The sequence below is a fragment of the Triticum urartu genome, chromosome 1A, assembly GCF_056163025.1.
Source record: "Triticum urartu cultivar PI428250 chromosome 1A, HENAU_Tu73, whole genome shotgun sequence".
In the NCBI taxonomy this organism is placed as follows: Eukaryota; Viridiplantae; Streptophyta; class Magnoliopsida; order Poales; family Poaceae; genus Triticum; species Triticum urartu.
The window spans coordinates 12,995,432-13,016,470 of NC_141873.1; the positions used below are offsets into that span (position 1 = coordinate 12,995,432).

At 50.0% G+C, this 21,039-nt stretch overlaps 2 pseudogenes; both read left to right on the plus strand.

The window, feature by feature from the left end:
- The first annotated feature begins 742 nt into the window (after positions 1-742).
- LOC147988375 (uncharacterized) lies at positions 743-1,906 on the plus strand (annotated as a pseudogene).
- Positions 1,907-1,964: 58 nt separating this feature from the next.
- On the plus strand, positions 1,965-5,137 carry LOC147988376 (uncharacterized; annotated as a pseudogene).
- The last annotated feature ends 15,902 nt before the right edge of the window (positions 5,138-21,039 follow it).

The following is a 21,039-nucleotide window of genomic DNA, read 5'->3' on the forward strand; positions in this document are numbered from 1 at the left end:
TGTGCGTAGGAATTTTTTTAAAATTACTACGTTCCCCAACAAGTAGAAGGCTGTACCATGGCACAGGCGGTGCTGTCATGTCACTGATTGACATCGAGCCAATCATTCCTTCGGCTGTCTCCGGCGACCCCTTCTCGAGCTCTACAGGTGCACTTACTCTGTTAATCTGCTCAGAAGAAAACGAGGAGCGGCTGACATCAGCCACTCCTTTGGCAGCTGAGGCGCTTCGGGATGAGGAGAGCCAGATGGGCAGTTGCCATCCCTTCGCAACTTTGGGACAGACGGCTCAACATGCTGCCAATGTTGTTGCCCCCCATGCGCAAGCTCTGGCGAGTGCTTCTTCCCCTGTGCAAGCTCTGGTGCTGCCCGCTGCAACTGGCGTTGACCATGAGTTGGGGACAAATGCATGTTTTAATGGAATATCCAAGGCTGATTCCCTAGTAGCTTGTGATCCCCCGAAGACCAGCAGTGCATGAGATTATGGGCCACTAGAAATCGAGAAGGGCCCGACCGGGCCCGAATTTATGCCTTTGCTACAAGAGTGCACAGGCCAACCACAAGATGGGCTGAGCCAGCCCATGACTCTGGATGTGCTGAATAATGAAGAGGTGCTTGCAGATCTTGACCAAATTTCCTCTTTCCTCGACTCCATCAGCGCTCCTTACTCCTCTGCCCATCTACCGCTGCTGAGCAAGGCTTCGCGTCGCCCGTCGCACCTCCTCTTTTGATGCCTCCCGCTGCAATGATGCCACCTCACCCTCCTCCAACCACCTCCATCGCTGGCTCTCAAAGGAGCAGCGGACGGCTCGCGGCCAAGATCACAAAGGGACTCAGCTCCATGGACAAGGCTAGACTGGTCCTAATGAAGAAGGAGGGGATCCTAGTCGGGGACGGGCCACCCACTCTCGACGTGCTCCAGAAAAACAAGGATATGTACAAAGAAGAGCTCCCCCAACGCTTCGTCGACGCTGTCACCGCTCTGGTGGAAGCGACTGCAAGGGGAAAGAACAAGGCACCGCTTTCCAGGATGGGGGCTGAAGGACAGGCTTTGGTTGTATGAAGTTTGGTTTGATCCATCTAGTTTCCCAACTCTTTTTTATGTTAAGTCAATTTCCAAGTTGGAAGAGCCTAGGTCGATATTTCCGTGTACGACGTCGTGTAAGATATGCCCGTTGTCATCGACACGTTGCGCCGAGGTGGTGGAGTGTTTGTGTGCTCCTTCTTGGCAGCGGAATATCATCCACTTGGATTCCTTGGCTCGAGTCCACCATCAGCCAATTGAGGGATGCTAGCTGGGGCGCACATTGCGGGGACGGCCCCCGGAGGATCAGATCTCCGCACTCTCGCTACCGGAGATCCATGCTGATCCCTCATCGCATTGCCCCTCGTCGGTGCCGGCGACGTAGGGGGCAGAGTGCACTCAAGCAGATCCGGCGGACGCTGATCTTGCGATCCTTCACAGTGCGCAGACAGAGCGCTGGAAGATTCATTTCGCCGATGAGCGCTCGTCTGGTGGCTGGATCGAGGGCCGTCTTCATCATAATCCAACTTCTAGGTGGACGGGGATTATCAATTTGGACAACGATGTCCTTGCCGGTGATTACCTGGCGGCCGACGTCCAGATTACGGTAGGATCTCGTTTACATTTTGATATTTATGATGTGCGTGTCGATTGTCGTTTGCAGGAGGATCAGACGGAGGATGCGGATCTGATCGATTTGACGGATACGCCCAAAGCCGGAAGATCGGATCATCGTTTTGGAGGACGATTCTGGGTTCTTGCAGATAGGGACGATGAGGAGGATCAAGAGCCTGATTAGCGGGGGATGGAGGTTGATGATGGGGCCGGCATGAGTCAGAACAACCCGGGGTTTGCGATGACGAGGACGACGGCGGGCGGAGATGACGAGAACGACGGCGGGCGATCCGGCGGCTCGACGGCCTACTCGCCAACTCCCTCAGATATGATCTGTGAAGCTTTTTCTGCCGGCTATGATGAGGATGAGGTGGCCAAGATCGTGGAGACGGTCGTCCCTCCCGAAGATCCAGCGAGGAATGGCTTGCGTCCTGGAGAGAAGTTGGAGCTGCTCCGGCGTGTTGTCCATCGGAGGACGGCGGCGACCGCATCTCGGCCATGGAAGGGCCCTATTCCCAAGGTAAGTCTACCCAAGCTTACTGTTTTCGATTTGGTTGCGCCGGAGGCGTGGACGGTTGTGGTAAGAAGGAAGAAGGGTGGCCGTGCGGCGGCCGGCCGGCAGCAGGTGGCGCTGGCGGCATCGATCGGGATTGCGGCGGCGAGGGCCGTGCGTTTGAATTCCTTGATTGGCGCTTGTGGGCCACCGGTGGCTACTGGGCCTTCTTCGTCTGGGTATGTGGCCCAGTGCGAAGAGGCTGCAGTTGGGCCGGGTCCAGTCAGACTGGAAAAGGATGGGCTCGAGGCTGTATCGATCGACAACGTTAGAGACGCATGCAGCGATCAATCGGTATCCTCCTCCTCCAGTTCGCGCCGTAGGGTTTTGGTTCGGCGTACTACACATCGGCGGGCGGATCCTGGCGGTCGTGCTCGTCGCATTCCCCCGCTAGTGTCCATGGCTGGACGTGGTGCGGCGGCGAAGAGACCGGCCGAGCCCCCTGGGGCGGGCCGCCCTGGGGCCGCGTTCCTGTCGGGAGGTGGCCGTGGAGCGGTGCCTTCGGCTGTGCTGCTGCCGGCTGCTGCCTCCGGCCGTGGTGCCCTGCTCCCTGGAGCTAGCCGTGGTGTGGTGCCCCCCGTGCTGCCGGCGGTCGGTCGGGGAGGTGCGATGGCGGGTGCGGCCGTGGGGCGTGGTGCCGCGGCGCCTGCCGGCGCTCGCGTACCGGTGCCTGCGACCTCTGGTATGGCGCCTGGTCGCGGTGGGCTGGCTGGTGGTGCTGCTGGTCGGGGCGGCACGGCGCCTACACCGCCAACGACGGAAGCGCCGGGGTCTGTGGGACATTAGCCTAGGCCAGCACCGCCACCTCACTTCGTTACCAAACCTACGGCTGGTGCTAATGCCGCACCTCGGGGACATTGGGGAGACGATGGTTTCGACGCCTATGGGGCAGGTGTGCACCGTGGCTCGTCGTCGACGGGCGGTGGTCGAGGTTTGTTGGATTGTTCCTGGGTCCGGCAGAGCGACTGTTCCTGGGTCCCCAGGGTGGCTTTGTTGAGGGTGCTTCTGGCCCGGATTCTAGGCAGCGAGGTGGCTTCCGTGGACATCGTGGTGGTCGAGGCGGGCGAGGGGGCCGGTACCATCCACGTCTGCCGCCACCACCTATTGTTGTCGAGCAGACGACAGATAGCGGGGCTGCCGAGGAGCCAGGCTTGGCCGGTCACACTATGGAGGTGGTAACGGCTCTTGCTACTGTTCCGGTTCCTGAGAACGAGGTTATGGCTGATGTGTCCGTGGAGATGATGGACAGAGCTGAGTCTGATAGGGCGTCCAAGTGGGCGCGCGGGAAGGAAAAGATACTTTGTTATCGTTGCGGAGACAAGGGCCACTTCATTGCGGAGTGCGTGGCCCGGTTATGTGATACCTGTGGTAAACTGGCACACGACTCTGGGGATTGTCCGTTACTGCGTGATCAAGCACCGTCACTCATGATGTATGGAGTGTTCTGTGCTGAGCTAAGTTTTTTCGAGTCTCCGACTGAGCGTTAGGTTCCTGACGAGTCCCCGAGTCTGACCACGGGGATTGTCAAGGTCACCAGAGGGGAGGTGTCCGAGACACAGATCATGCAGAGGCTTCGAGAGTTGGCCCCTGGGGATGTCCAGTGGGACCTTGTCAGTCTTGATGATAAGATGTTCAGGGTTGAGTTCCCTTCCGTGGAGGATCTGCAGAGGTTGTTGAGTTTTGGGATGTGTAAGGTGCCGGGTACTGATGGCATCCTTGAGTTTCAGGAATGGAAGCTTGTTGAGCCTCAGGCTAAACCGCTTACGCAGGCGTGGTTGCGGTTTTCCGGGGGCCCTTCCAAGCCGCTGCTGGATGCTCGGGTTGTGGCCAGCATGGGCATTCTAGTGGGGAAGCCTGAGCGTGTGGACATGGCTTTCAGCAGAGCTCACGGGATTGCTCGGGTTCTGGTCAGTATTCTGAACGTTGAGTATGTGCGGGAAGTGGTTAAGTGGGCTTATCGAGGCAGGGTTTATAATCTGGTTATTGAGTTTGAGGATGAGAGCCTTCTGGCTGCGCCGGCTCACGAGTCTGACGTTGATATGCATGAGAGTGACGGTGGCGCGGGAGTACAGGAACCGCCGGTCGAGGACTCTGGACGACAGCTGTCCAAGGGGCCGGGGTCTGAGACCGCGACGACCGGGGATGGAGCTGCCCAACCCTCCTCGGTGCCTTCGACGACACTGAGATTTAGGTCCTTCGAGCCCTCTTCGGCACCACCGAGGTTGTGGAGTGATCGGGTCGAGTCCAAGGAGGCTTTTGAGCTCGCCTTGCCTGCTTTGGAGTTTCAGGATGCTGTGGATACGAGTCTTGGGGATCGTGGGGTCCCATCACCTTCGGTCTGGGGGGAGGAGGAGGTGAGTCGGCAGGTGGCCACTCCCTCTTCTACTCAGCACGCGGTTCCCCCTCAGGAGATGACGCAGCTTCTCGTGCCTGGCGTGTCGGGAGGAGCCCTGGGGCAGGCGGCCTCGGATTGCTCTCTTTCTGCTGAGGGAGGGGATGCGGGGCAGGTGCCTCCCGTGTCCTTTTCTTCGTTGGGAGGAGGTCTGGGGCAGGAGGCCTCGGATACCTCTTCTCCCGTTGCATCTTCCTGTCGGTTGGTGCCAGCTTTGCCTTCGGGAGAGGGCTCGGGGCAGGTGGCCTCGGAGCTTTCTCCTCCTAAGGCGCCTGTGGTGGTGGCTTCTCCGGTGCTGGGTGGGGAGCGAGGGCAGGCGGCTCTTGTTCCGCCTCCACCACCCCCGCTGCCGACCCCGTCGTGTGGGGCGTGCCAGGCATCTGAGATATTGGTGCGTGTCTGTCCACCTTCTGGCGAGGCTGTGGGGGAGCCCGTGCAGGTGGATCGGCCAGCTGGTTGGGGTGAGGCAGGAGGCCGGACCCCAACCGCGATCTCTCGGGAGGAGGTCATTGCGTTGGAGGGATTCAGGGTCCGATGTCTGAGGAGCGCCGGGTGAGTGGCCGTCTCCAGGCACATCCGGATGTGGACGACATTCAGCAGCGGTGCGCCATGAGGGCGGCTAAGATTCGTGACGTGGAGGTCACTACTGGTATGTCAGTCAATACTTCTAATTCCATTTTGCATTTTTCAAATGATGAGATTGTTGATAATGCAAATCAATTAGGAGTTTCACTGGGTAGTAATGGCACTGAAATTTCTAATTCTATTAATGATCTTCTGGATCTAGAGGCCGAGCGGGCCTTAGAGATGATTCGTAATACTGCGGCTGTTAAACCCATGTGTGATTCTGAGGTTGATGCGCTCGGGGTCAGGGTGCTCGACAATTTTTGTGCGGATCTTATGCCGCCTAGTTCTGAGGCGGATGTAGAGGATGATTCTACTGACATAGTTTTGGCTAGCCCCTTTGACACTGGTTGTGAGGACCAGTTGCAGCGTCAATTTGTCCCCAAGCGCAAGTGGAAATGGAAGGTGTACCCGGTGTCCACAGTGTGTAGGAGTGCTAGGATTCGTAAGGCAACAAAATTCCATGATGAACTATGAAAGGAATCTTTTGGAATAGCAGAGGTCTAAAGGACTTGGCTAAAAGAAGGTTTCTTGCTAAGGCGTCTGTCGAGCATCGTGTAGATTTTATCGCTCTATCGGAGACGGGTAGAGATAATTTTGCGCCTCAATTTCTAAATACTTTGTCGGGGGGTATAGATTTTGATTGGCATTGCTTGCCGCCGAAAGGGAGATCAGGTGGAATCTTACTCGGCGTTAGGTGCGAAACGCTTGAGGTTCGCAGTGTGGTTATGGGTGTTGGAAATATACCCTAGAGGCAATAATAAAAGCATTATTATTATATTTCCTTGTTCATGATAATTGTCTTTATTCATGCTATAATTGTCTTATCCGGAAATCGTAATACATGTGTGAATAATAGACACCAACATGTCCCTAGTAAGCCTCTAGTTGACTGGCTCGTTGATCAACAAATAGTCATGGTTTCCTGACTCTGGACATTGGATGTCATTGATAACGAGATCACATCATTAGGAGAATGATGTGATGGACAAGACCCAATCCTAAACATAGCACAAGATCGTGTAGTTCGTTTGCTAGAGTTTTCCAATGTCAAGTATCCTTTCCTTAGACCATGAGATCGTGTAACTCCCGGATACCGTAGGAGTGCTTTGGGTGTACCAAACGTCACAACGTAACTGGGTGACAATAAAGGTATACTACAGGTATCTCCGAAAGTGTCTGTTGGGTTGACACGGATCAAGACTGGGATTTGTCACTCCGTATGACGGAGAGGTATCACTGGGCTCACTCGGTAATGCATCATCTTTATGAGCTCAAAGTGACCAAGTGTCTGGTCACGGGATCATGCATTACGGTACGAGTAAAGTGACTTGCTTGTAACGAGATTGAACAAGGTATTGGGATACCGACGGTCGAATCTCGGGCAAGTAACATACCGATTGACAAAGGGAATTGCATACGGGGTTGCTTGAATCCTCGACATCGTGGTTCATCCGATGAGATCATTGTGGAGCATGTGGGAGCCGACATGGGTATCCAGATCCCGCTGTTGGTTATTGACCGGAGAGTCGTCTCGGTCATGTCTGCTTGTCTCCCGAACCCGTAGGGTCTACACACTTAAGGTTCGGTGACGCTAGGGTTGTGAAGATATGTATATGCAGTAACCCGAATGTTGTTCGGAGTCCCGGATGAGATCCCGGACGTCACGAGGAGTTTCGGAATGGTCCGGAGGTAAAGAATTATATATAGGAAGTGCTGTTTCGGCCATCGGGACAAGTTTCGGGGTCACCGGTATTGTACCGGGACCACCGGAAGGGTCCCGGGGGTCCACCGGGTGGGGCCACCCATCCCGGAGGGCCCCATGGGCCAAAGTGGGGAGGGGAACCAGCCCATAGTGGGCTGGTGCGCCCCCCTAGGCCCACCCCATGCGCCTAGGGTTGAAACCCTAGGGGTGGGGGGGGGGGCGCCCCACCTTGGCTTGGGAGCCACTCCAGCCCTGGCCGCCTCCCCCCCTAGGAGATCCAATCTCCTAGGGCCGGTGCCCCCCTAGGGGAGCTTATATATATGAGGGGGAGGGAGGGGGCAGCCGCACCCTGAGTCCTAGCGCCTCCCTCTCCCCTGCTACACCTCTCTCTCTCGTAGTATAAGGCGAAGCCCTGCTACTGTGACGCCCTGCATCCACCACCACGCCGTCGTGCTGCTGGATCTTCATCAACCTCTCCTTCCCCCTTGCTGGATCAAGAAGGAGGAGACGTCACGCTGACCGTACGTGTGTTGAACGCGGAGGTGCCGTCCGTTCGGCGCTAGGATCTTCGGTGATTTGGATCACGTCGTGTACGACTACCTCATCCCCGTTCTTTGAACGCTTCCGCTCGCGATCTACAAAGGTATGCAGATGCATCCGATCACTCGTTGCTAGATGAACTCATAGATGGATCTTGGTGAAACCGTAGGAAATTTTTTGTTTTCTGCAACGTTCCCCAACAGTGGCATCATGAGCTAGGTCTATGCGTAGTTCTTCTTGCGCGAGTAGAACACAATTTGTTGTGGGCGTAGATGTTGTCAACTTTCTTGCCGCTACTAGTCTTATCTTGCTTCAGCGGTATTGTGGGATGAAGCGGCCCGGACCAACCTTACACGTACGCTTACGTGAGACCGGTTCCACCGACTAACATGCACTAGTTGCATAAGGTGGCTGGCGGTGTCTGTCTCTCCCACTTTAGTTGGAGCGGATTCGATGAAAAGGGTCCTTATGAAGGGTAAATAGAAGTTGACAAATCACGTTGTGGCTTTCACGTAGGTAAGAAAACGTTCTTGCTAGAACCCTAATTCAGCCACATAAAACTTGCAACAACAATTAGAAGACGTCTAACTTGTTTTTGCAGCAAGTGCTTTGTGATATGATATGGCCAAAGTTGTGATGAATGATGAATGATATATATGTGATGTATGAGATGTTCATGCTATTGTAATAGGAATCACGACTTGCATGTCGATGAGTATGACAACCGGCAGGAGCCATAGGAGTTGTCTTTATTTTTTGTATGACCTGCGTGTCATTGAGAAACGCCATGTAAATTACTTTACTTTATTGCTAAACGCGTTAGCCATAGTAGTAGAAGTAATAGTTGGCGAGCAACTTCATGGAGACACGATGATGGACATCATGATGATGGAGATCATGGTGTCAAGCCGGTGACAAGATGATCATGGAGCCCCAAGATGGAGATCAAAGGAGCTATGTGATATTGGCCATATCATGTCACTATTATTATTTGATTGCATGTGATGTTTATCATGTTTTTGCATCTTGTTTACTTAGAACGACGGTAGTAAATAAGATGATCCCTCATAATAATTTCAAGAAGTGTTCCCCCTAACTGTGCACCATTGCGACAGTTCGTTGTTTCAAAGCACCACGTGATGATCGGGTGTGATAGATTCTAACGTTCACATACAACGGGTGTAAGACAGATTTACACATGCAAACACTTAGGTTGACTTGACGAGCCTAGCATGTACAGACATGGCCTCGGAACACAGAAGACCGAAAGGTCGAGCATGAGTCGTATAGAAGATACGATCAACATGAAGATGTTCACCGACGTTGACTAGTCCGTCTCACGTGATGATCGGACACGGCCTAGTTGACTCGGATCATGTTATACTTAGATGACTAAAAGAGGGATGTCTATCTAAGTGGGAGTTCATTGAATAATTTGATTAGATGAACTTAATTATCATGAACTTAGTCTAAAATATTTACAATATGTCTTGTAGATCAAATGGCCAACGTAGTCCTCAACTTCAACGCGTTCCTAGAGGAAACCAAGCTGAAAGACGATGGCAGCAACTATACGGACTGGGTCCGGAACCTGAGGATCATCCTCATAGCTGCCAAGAAAGATTATGTCCTACAAGCACCGCTAGGTGAAGCTCCCGTCCCACAGAACCAAGACGTTATGAACGCTTGGCAGACACGTGTTGATGACTACTCCCTCGTTCAGTGCGGCATGCTTTACAGCCTAGAGCCGGGGCTCCAAAAGCGTTTTGTGAGACATGGAGCATATGAGATGTTCGAAGAGCTGAAAATGGTTTTTCAAGCTCATGCCCGGGTCAAGAGATATGAAGTCTCCGACAAATTCTTCAGCTGTAAGATGGAGGAAAATAGTTCTGTCAGTGAGCACATACTCACCATGTCTGGGTTACATAACCGCTTGACTCAGCTGGGAGTTAATCTCCCGGATGATGCGGTCATTGACAGAATCCTTCAGTCGCTTCCACCAAGCTACAAGAGCTTCGTGATGAACTTCAATATGCAGGGGATGGAAAAGACCATTCCGGAGATATTTGCAATGCTGAAATCAGCAGAGGTAGAAGTCAAGAAGGAACATCAAGTGTTGATGGCCAATAAAGCCACTAAGTTCAAGAAAGGCAAGGGTAAAAAGAACTTCAAGAAGGACGGCAAGGAAGTTGCCGCGCCTGGCAAGAAAGCTGCCGGGAAGAAGCCAAAGAATGGACCCAAGCCTGAGACTGAGTGCTTTTATTGCAAGGGAAGTGGTCACTGGAAGCGGAACTGCCCCAAATACTTAGCGGACAAGAAGGCCGGCAAAACGAAAGGTATATGTGATATACATGTAATTGATGTGTACCTTACCAGTACTCGTATTAGCTCTTGGGTATTTGATACCGGTGCAGTTGCTCACATTTGTAACTCAAAGCAGGAGCTGCGGAATAAGCGGAGACTGGCAAAGGATGAGGTGACGATGCGCGTCGGTAATGGTTCCAAGGTCAATGTGATCGCCGTCGGCACGCTACCTCTACATTTATCTTCGGGATTAGTTTTAAACCTTAATAATTGTTATTTAGTGCCAGCTTTGAGCATGAACATTGTATCGGGATCTCGTTTAATTCGAGATGGCTACTCATTAAAATCCGAGAATAATGGTTGTTCTATTTATATGAGAGATATGTTTTATGGTCATGCTCCGATGGTGAATGGTTTATTCTTTCTCGAGCGTAATGATACACATGTTCGTAGTGTGAAAACCAAAAGATGTAAAGTTGATAACGATAGTCCCACATACTTGTGGCACTGCCGCCTTGGTCACATAGGGGTCAAACGCATGAAGAAGCTCCATGCAGATGGACTTTTAGAGTCTCTTGATTATGAATCATTTGACACGTGCGAACCATGCCTCATGGGTAAAATGACCAAGACTCCGTTCTCAGGAACAATGGAGCGAGCAACCAACTTATTGGAAATCATACATACTAATGTGTGCGGTCCAATGAGTGTTGAGGCTCGCGGTGGCTATCGTTATGTTCTCACCCTCACTGATGACTTGAGTAGATATGGGTATGTCTACTTAATGAAACACAAGTCTGAAACCTTTGAAAAGTTCAAGGAATTTCAGAGTGAGGTTGAGAATCAACGTGACAGGAAAATCAAGTTTCTACGATCAGATCGTGGAGGAGAATACTTGAGTCACGAATTTGGCACACACTTAAGAAAATGTGGAATAGTTTCACAACTCACGCCGCCTGGAACACCTCAGCGTAATGGTGTGTCCGAACGTCGTAATCGCACTCTATTAGATATGGTACGATCTATGATGTCTCTTACCGATTTACCGCTATCTTTTTGGGGCTATGCTTTAGAGACTGCCGCATTCACTTTAAATAGGGCTCCGTCGAAATCCGTTGAGACGACACCGTTTGAATTATGGTTTGGAAAGAAACCTAAGCTGTCATTTCTAAAAGTTTGGGGATGTGATGCTTATGTCAGGAAACTTCAACCTGAAAAGCTCGAACCCAAGTCGGAAAAATGCGTCTTCATAGGATACCCTAAAGAAACTGTTGGGTATACCTTCTACCTGAGATCCGAAGGCAAGATCTTTGTTGCCAAGAATGGATTCTTTCTAGAGAAAGAGTTTCTCTCGAAAGAAGTAAGTGGGAGGAAAGTAGAACTTGATGAAGTATTGCCTCTTGAACTGGTAAATGGCGCAACTCAAGAAAATGTTCCTGAGGTGCCTGCACCGACTAGAGAGGAAGTTATTGATGATGATCAGGATACTTCTGATCAAGCTCCTACTGAAATTCGAAGGTCCACAAGGACACGTTCCGCACCAGAGTGGTACGGCAACCCTGTATTGGAAATCATGTTGTTAGACAACGGTGAACCTTCGAACTATGAAGAAGCGATGGCGGGCCCGGATTCCGACAAATGGCTAGAAGCCATGAAATCCGAGATAGGATCCATGTATGAAAACGAAGTATGGACTTTGACTGACTTGCCCGTTGAACGGCGAGCCATAGAAAATAAATGGATCTTTAATAAGAAGACAGACGCGGATGGTAATGTGACCATCTATAAAGCTCGGCTTGTCGCTAAGGGTTATCGAAAAGTTCAAGGGGTTGACTACGATGAGACTTTCTCACCGGTAGCGAAGCTAAAGTCCGTCCGAATCATGTTAGCAATTGCCGCATTCTACGATTATGAGATATGGCAAATGGACGTCAAAACGACATTCCTTAATGGTTTCCTTAAGGAAGAATTGTATATGATGCAACCGGAAGGTTTTGTCGATCCTAAGAATGCTGACAAGGTGTGCAAGCTCCAACGCTCGATTTATGGGCTAGTGCAGGCATCTCGGAGTTGGAACATTCGCTTTGATGAGATGATCAAAGCGTTTGGGTTTACACAGACTTATGGAGAAGCCTGCGTTTACAAGAAAGTGAGTGGGAGCTCTATAGCATTTCTCATACTATATGTAGATGACATACTTTTGATGGGAAATGATATAGAACTCTTGGACAGCATCAAGGCCTACTTGAATAAGAGTTTTTCAATGAAGGACCTTGGAGAAGCTGCTTATATATTAGGCATCAAGATCTATAGAGATAGATCAAGACGCCTCATAGGTCTTTCACAAAGCACATACCTTGATAAGATATTGAAGAAGTTCAATATGGATCAGTCTAAGAAGGGGTTCTTGCCTGTGTTGCAAGGTGTGAAATTGAGCTCAGCTCAATGTCCGACCACGGCAGAAGATATAGAAGAGATGAGTGTCATCCCCTATGCCTCAGCCATAGGTTCTATTATGTATGCCATGCTGTGCACCAGACCTGATGTAAACCTTGCCGTAAGTTTGGTAGGAAGGTACCAAAGTAATCCCGGCAAGGAACACTGGACAGCGGTCAAGAATATCCTGAAGTACCTGAAAAGGACTAAGGAAATGTTTCTCGTTTATGGAGGTGACGAAGAGCTCGTCGTAAAGGGTTACGTCGATGCTAGCTTCGACACAGATCTGGATGACTCTAAGTCACAAACCGGATACGTGTATATTTTGAATGGTGGGGCAGTAAGCTGGTGCAGTTGCAAGCAGAGCGTCGTGGCGGGATCTACATGTGAAGCGGAGTACATGGCAGCCTCGGAGGAAGCACATGAAGCAATATGGGTGAAGGAGTTCATCACCGACCTAGGAGTCATACCCAATGCGTCGGGGCCAATCAAACTCTTCTGTGATAACACTGGAGCTATTGCACTTGCCAAGGAGCCCAGGTTTCACAAGAAGACAAGGCACATCAAGCGTCGCTTCAACTCCATTCGTGAAAATGTTCAAGATGGAGACATAGATATTTGTAAAGTACATACGGACCTGAATGTAGCAGATCCGTTGACTAAACCTCTCCCTAGGGCAAAACATGATCAACACCGGAATTCCATGGGCGTTCGATTCATCACAATGTAACTAGATTATTGACTCTAGTGCAAGTGGGAGACTATTGGAAATATGCCCTAGAGGCAATAATAAAAGCATTATTATTATATTTCCTTGTTCATGATAATTGTCTTTATTCATGCTATAATTGTCTTATCCGGAAATCGTAATACATGTGTGAATAACAGACACCAACATGTCCCTAGTAAGCCTCTAGTTGACTGGCTCGTTGATCAACAGATAGTCATGGTTTCCTGACTCTGGACATTGGATATCATTGATAACGAGATCACATCATTAGGAGAATGATGTGATGGACAAGACCCAATCCTAAGCATAGCATAAGATCGTGTAGTTCGTTTGCTAGAGTTTTTCCAATGTCAAGTATCCTTTCCTTAGACCATGAGATCGTGTAACTCCCGGATACCGTAGGAGTGCTTTGGGTGTACCAAACGTCACAACGTAACTGGGTGACTATAAAGGTATACTACGGGTATCTCCGAAAGTGTCTGTTGGGTTGACACGAATCAAGACTGGGATTTGTCACTCCGTATGACGGAGAGGTATCACTGGGCCCACTCGGTAATGCATCATCATAATGAGCTCAAAGTGACCAAGTGTCTGGTCACGGGATCATGCATTACGGTACGAGTAAAGTGACTTGCCGGTAACGAGATTGAATGAGGTATTGGGATACCGACGATCGAATCTCGGGCAAGTAACATATCGATTGACAAAGGGAATTGCATACGGGGTTGATTGAATCCTCGACATCGTGGTTCATCCGATGAGATCATCGTGGAGCATGTGGGAGCCAACATGGGTATCCAGATCCCGCTGTTGGTTATTGACCGGAGAGTCGTCTCAGTCATGTCTGCCTGTCTCCCGAACCCGTAGGGTCTACACACTTAAGGTTCGGTGACGCTAGGGTTGTGAAGATATGTATATGCAGTAACCCGAATGTTGTTCAGAGTCCCGGATGAGATCCCGGACGTCACGAGGAGTTCTGGAATGGTCCGGAGGTAAAGAATTATATATAGGAAGTGCTGTTTCGGCCATCGGGACAAGTTTCGGGGTTATCGGTATTGTACCGGGACCACCGGAAGGGTCCCGGGGGCCCACCGGGTGGGGCCACCTACCCCGGGGGGCCACATGGGCTTTAGGGGTGCGCCTTGGCCTACATGGGCCAAGGGCACCAGCCCCAAGAGGCCCATGCGCCTAGGGTTTCACAAAAGGTAAGAGTCCCAATAGTGGAAGGCACCTCCTAGGTGCCTTGGGGGGGGGGAGGGAAACCTCCCTTGGCCGCCGCCCCCCCTAGGAGATTGGATCTCCTAGGGCCGGCGCCCCCCTTAGGCCCTCCTATATATAGTGGGGGAGAGGGAGGACTTCATACCTCAGCCTTTGGCACCTCTCTCTCCCCTGTTACATCTCTCTCTCGTAGTATAGGCGAAGCCCTGCTACTGTGACACCCTGCATCCACCACCACGCCGTCGTGCTACTGGATCTTCATCAACTTCTCCTTCCCCCTTGCTGGATCAAGAAGAAGGAGACGTTACGCTAACCGTACGTGTGTTGAACGCGGAGGTGCCGTCCGTTCGGCGCTAGGATCTCCGGTGATTTGGATCACGTCGTGTTCGACTACATCATCCCCGTTCTTTGAACGCTTCCGCTCGCGATCTACAAAGGTATGTAGATGCATCCGATTACTCGTTGCTAGATGAACTCATAGATGGATCTTGGTGAAGCTGTAGGAAAATTTTTGTTTTCTGCAACGTTCCCCAACAAGCTCAAGCCCGAGTTCTTGGCTGATTTCGTTCGGATTTGTGGTTCCGAGCAGTTGCCGATCCTGGTGGGAGGTGATTTCAATATTATTAGAAGGCGTGAGGATAAGAACAATGATAACTTTGACGACAGATGGTCGTTCATGTTCAATACTATCATTGAAAGTTTGAACCTGAGAGAAATTGAGCTCTCGGGTAGAAAATTCACCTGGGCTAACGCGCTGCCAAATCCGACGTATGAGAAGTTGGATCGAGTGTTGGCCAGTGTCGATTGGGAACAGAAGTTCCTTCTAGTAACAGTCCAGGCCCTGTCCCGTGGTATTTCTGACCACACGTCGTTATTTGTGGACTCTGGTGAGCCCTCCCACCTGGGGAACAAGAATGTGTTCTCCTTTGAGATGGCTTGGTTTGAGCGTGAAGGCTTCCTTGATCTCGTGGCTAGAGAGTGGGCTAAGGATTCAGGAGGAAAGACCGCGCTTCAGCGCTGGCAGAATAAGATTAGGCACTTGAGGAGTTTCCTGCGTGGATGGGCTAAGCATCTTAGCGGGATTTATAAGGATGAAAAGGAAAGGCTCCTTTCCCTTATTTAGTCCCTGGATGTAAAAGCAGAAACCACGATACTGCCGGCCGCGGAGCTGCATGCCAAGCTTGACGCGGAATTGAGGTTGAAAGAACTTCTTAGGGAAGAAGAGTTGAAGTGGGCGTTGCGGGCCAAGGTCCGGCGAGTAGTCCAGGGGACGCGAACACTCAATTCTTTCACATGATCGCTAATGGTAAGCATCGAAAGAAGAGGATCTTTCAGCTTGAGCAAGATGAGGATACAATTGTAGGACAGGAAAACCTAAAAGTGTACATTACCGAGTACTATAAGCAGCTGTTTGGCCCTCCAGAAAAGAACTGTGTGTCTCTGGATGAGTCCAGGGTTGAGGATGTTCCTCAGCTCACAACGGTGGAGAATGATATTCTTACGGCTCCTTTCTCCGAGAAAGAGGTACTTGAGGCCATTTTGCAAATGAAAAATAATAAAGCGCTGGGCCCTGATGGATTTCCAGTGGAGTTTTATAAGAAATGATGGCATATCATTAAAGGGGATTTGTTGCCTTTGTTCAATGATCTGTTTGCTGGACAGCTTCATCTTTTTCAGCTAAATTTTGGAATGATCACCCTTCTTCCTAAGAAAACAGAGGCTGTGAGAATTGAGCAATTCAGGCCAATCTGTCTTCTTAATGTTAGTTTCAAAATTTTCACCAAGGTCGGGACCAATAGGCTCACACAGATCGCGCATGCTGTTGTGCAGCCTACCCAAACTGCTTTCATGCCGGACAGGAATATCCTTGAGGGGGTTGTGGTCCTTCATGAAACGCTCCATGAAATCCACACGAAAAAGCTGGATGGGGTTATTTTCAAAGTGGATTTCGAAAAAGCGTATGACAAAGTCAAATGGCCATTCCTTCAACAGGCTTTACGCATGAAGGGTTTTGATGAGGCTTGGCGACACCAGGTAGAATCCTTTACGCAAAAAGGTAGTGTTGGAATTAAAGTTAATGATGATATAGGGCATTATTTCCAGACACACAAAGGCCTGAGGCAAGGAGATCCAATGTCCCCTATTTTGTTCAACATTGTGGTTGACATGTTGACAATTCTCATAGGCAGGGCAAAGGAGGCCGGTCAGGTAGGTGGTTTGGTGCCTAACCTAGTTGATGGGGGTGTGTCCATTCTGCAGTACGCTGATGATACAATCATCTTTATGGAGCATGACTTGGCAAAAGCGAGAAACATGAAGCTGGTGTTGTGCTTATTTGAACAATTGTCCGGTTTAAAGATTAACTTTCATAAAAGCGAGTTGTTCTGCTTTGGTAGAGCCAAGGAGGAACAAGAGGCTTATAGGCAATTGTTTGAATGTGAATTAGGGGCTTTACTTTTTACTTACCTAGGTATACCCATTCACCATCGTAAGCTCACGAATAGAGAGTGGAAATGCATCGAAGATCGGTTCGAAAAGAAACTTAGTTGCTGGAAGGGCAAACTTATGTCTTATGGAGGCCTGTTAATTCTTATTAATTTGGTACTCACAAGTATGCCGATGTTCCTACTATCTTTCTTTGAGGTTCCAGTTGGGGTTAGGAAAAGGCTGGACTTCTATCGATCAAGATTTTTTTGGCAGAGTGATGATCTTAAGAGAAAGTATAGACTCGCCAAGTGGGATGTTATTTGTCGACCAAAGGATCAAGAGGGGTTGGGTATCGAGAATCTTGAGGTCAAGAATAGATGCCTGCTTAGTAAGTGGCTGTTTAAGCTATCAGTTGAGACTGACGCGACTTGGGCACAGATTCTCGGTAACAAGTATCTGCATTCCAAAACTTTGTCACAGGTGACAGTGAGACCAACTGATTCGCCGTTTTGGAAGGGGCTTATGAGAGTTAAGGCAGCCTTCTTTAATAGAACAAAGTTTGTTGTCGGAGATGGCAACGATACTCGTTTCTGGGAGGACACTTGGCTTGGTGATACACCATTGGCATTACAGTACCCAATCTCTGTATCGTATTGTCCATCGCCATGATGCGCTAGTGGCAACGATTATGTAGTCCATTCCCCTTAATATCTAGTTTAGGAGGGTGCTTGTTGGTGATAGATGGGAAGCTTGGCTTCATCTGGTGCGTAGACTGATGGAAGTCCAGCTACATCATCAGCCCGATCAGTTGTGTTGGAATCTTACTAGGTTTGGACAACTTACCGTTAAGTCGATGTACATCGATGTTATTAACTCGAGTGTCATTCCTAGCTCCAAACATGTTTGGAAAGTCAAAGTTCCTTTGAAAATTAAAGTGTTTATGTGGTTTTTCCATAAACAGGTCATTCTAACAAAGGACAACTTGGTTAAGCGCAATTGGACAGGATCTACTAGGTGTAGTTTCTGTGATCGGGATGAGACCATTAAGCATCTCTTTTTTGAGTGCCCGTTGGCGAGAATTTTGTGGCGCTCCGTGCAAATTGCCTTTAACATTACTCCTCCGAGTTCGGTCGGGTCTTTATTTGGAACGTGGCTGGATGGGATAGAGTCCGATACAGCTAGATACATTCGTGTAGGAGTTTGTGCGTTGTTATGGGCAATTTGGAACTGCAGAAATGATTTGGCTTTTAACAGAATAACCACTATTCATTTTTTGCAGGTTGCATTCCGTGCTACCGCGCTGCTCCGTATGTGGTCCTTACTCACTCCGACGGAGGCCAGGGAGCGTTTGGTTACTGGATCTGTCCGGTGAGAGATGGCAGCGCGGGATATCTTCAACCGATTTGGATGGCGGTCATGTAATAGGATAGGCAATTAGTTTTCCTATCTTTATTTTGCCAACCGGTTCTGGCTTCATGGCCTTTTCTTGTTTTAGCGTCGAGGCTCTATGTGAGCTCGCCTTTATTTTGTTTTACGACTCTTTGACATTGTTGAACCTATTTTATTTATCTAAGTGGCCGTATGCATCGTTCTGATGCAGAGGCCGGGGAGTCCCCTTTTCGAAAAAAGCTCTCTGCAGTTAGTGTGTTTGGTTGTTCTTTCGCTAAATTCAGTTGTAGTCTTGTTGTCAATGTACTGGGTTAGTAAGGGGTTGTGCTGGTGGTCCTGGTCTGCTGGGACTGCTTATAGATTGAATAGGATGATGTTTGAAAGGATGTTGTGGTGTTCGTTTCTGGTTGTGGGCTGGGCAGCGGCTTGGCAAAGAGTTTCCTGTTGTTTATGGATTTAAAGATGCTCAATTGGAACGTTAGGGGGCTGCATAACCTTGCAAAAAGAAGAAGTGTTGCGAAGCTGATTGCTGAATTGAATTGTAACATGATTTGCTTGCAAGAGACAAAACTGGAACAAGTAGACAGGGCATTGGTGCCTGAATTTGCCGGTGCAGGTTTCGCTGACAATTTCATTTTCAAACCAGCTGTGGTTCCAGAGAGGGTATTGTTGATCCCATGCCTGAGCTAAGTCCCGAGACTAATGGCGAGAGAGAGAGAGAACTAAGAGGAGAAGAATGAGGGCCTGCACGAGTCTAGTGATGGAGGTGGCTTATATAGAGTACGCCACCCCCTCATCCCTTATGTTACAAGGTGGAGTATGAATGCCATAATGTTAGCCTACTACTAGTATGATACTTCGACTGCCTTGCCGACTGTTGGTCTTCACATATCCGAGTGAATCATACTACCGAGTGGTTGCCTGCCATCCGAGTGGACGATACATCGATATATCCGAGTGGATAGTATATATGAATGAGATTTACCTGGACCCACCTAGACCTCAAGCTTTGTGATATTTTGACCCTTCATGTGCCTACCTGTTATGTGTGTCCTCAACAGCTATTTCATTATATAAAGATACCAAGAGATACAATACAGTGTTACAATTTGTATACAGAGGTGATGTATATATACAGTCTAACATTGCCGTCGGTGTAGGCCTGGAAGCACCCGTCGGTCCACACGGCGGCGCTCCGGTTGCCGTCGCAGGCGGCGAGGAGGCTCAAGGCGGACAACGACAGGCACACGCGGCGGGACTCTGGCGGCGGGGACTCGCCGAAGCAGAGGCCTCGGGCCCTGACGAACGCTCCGTCGCTCAGGTTGGGGCCGAACGCGACGCCCTTGGTGGTGGACGGCCGTGGGTTCGGGTCGCAGTCGTGATGAGACTAGCCCCCGGTGATGTCCGTGTAGTAGGTGCCGACCGCCCGGAACGCCATCACGGAGAGGAGGAGGAGGAGGCATTGACGATTCGGCAGCGCCATGGCATACGTTGACAATGGCAGCTAGACGTTGACAATGGAACTTGACTGGCCGATGTGTATGGCACTGCATGTCCTTTCCCCGGGATCGAGTCGGGCGCACGTTCTCGCCGTAGTTTGACTAACCCTATGTGTTGACCAACTCTTGCAATCAAAAAGCCGGAAATCTCGTCGACAGAATCAAAATTACACAACCACACCAACTCAAAATTAGTTAAGAGACATGCATCATGCCTAGCATTCCTTTCTCCTGATTTTAGGAAAATAATAATAATAAAAAGGATAAATTTTATTCACTCGAAATGAAGCATAAAGCGAATACAAACACGGCGGATTTTCATTAGATTTCGAACAAAACAAACCCGACCCAACCCTAAACCTATCCTACGACGACGGCGCCCGCCATCCGAGCCCGTGTCATCATCCAGCCGTCACGTCCATGAGGACAAACGAGATTCTTCATCAGCAATGCTTTTAGAAAGGGAATGATGCTCAAGTGTCGTCATGACTCATGACCAGATCCAACCACCAATTGTAGGATTCTAGATTTTCACCATGAGTAGGCTCAAGGCGGACAACGACAGGCACACGCGGCAGGATTCCGGTGGCGGGGACTCGTCGAAGCAGAGGCCTCAGATTCTAGGTTTTCACCGTGAAGAACAAGTCCAAGCATATCCAAGCAATGCCTTCACGAACTAACGACGCAAAAAATATCATCATTGCCAGGTATAACTAACTTGACTCTGACCTAGAGTTTTCAACCCGAGAGCAGGTACTCATCAAGCACCATCAAATCAATGTCAATCATATGTTGTAGCTACCACTTTTTCACAATACTAGCAGCTACATGTGTCGCCATGACCGTAGCCAACACTTTTGTGGTGAACGTGTGGTGTTCGGTCGTGAGTTCGGGTCGCATCGAGTGCACCGTGGCGCCATCCGCCTGGCTGGTCGTGCCCGCCATGGCCAGCATCCACCCACGCGCCATGGCCAGCAGGCGGACGACCTCCTCCACGTTGCTGTCCTGTCCTGAAAAGGAATCGCCGGCATACTCCGCCGTGCTCGTCTTCAATATCTCCGTTCCTTCCTTGTGTTGCATTGGCAAGGCTATGGCTAGAGATGGTGTCATAACATATATGTGCTTGACAAGAATGGCCTGCGAGAAGCTAGAGGGAGTTGAATGCTGGAGTGGGTTGTTTAGTCCGATGTACGGAACCTTTCCCAGTCGTGGATGGAATTGAATTGAACGCACGTTGAAGCACTCAAAATGTCACCCAACCTTGCCGGCCGTATATGTTGACCAGCTCCTCTAGTCGGTTGTTCGATTGGACTGATGCCGCGACGAATTCGGCCCAGCCAAAGCAGCTAGCCGCTGCTGCTTGGGCACCCACTCCCTGTTTTTGTGCGGGCACCCGCCCACCCACTCTTGGCCTAAGAAACGCCCAGACCCCCAGCCATACCAGTATACCACCCACGCATGCCTAAAAGTGGCCCACATTTACATAAAAAATGGCAAAACTTGTCAAATCTTTGAAGAATTCACCCGTCTAGGCTAAAATCCACCGATTTAGGTGAGAATTTAAGCAGGTTGCCCGGCTCAGGTTT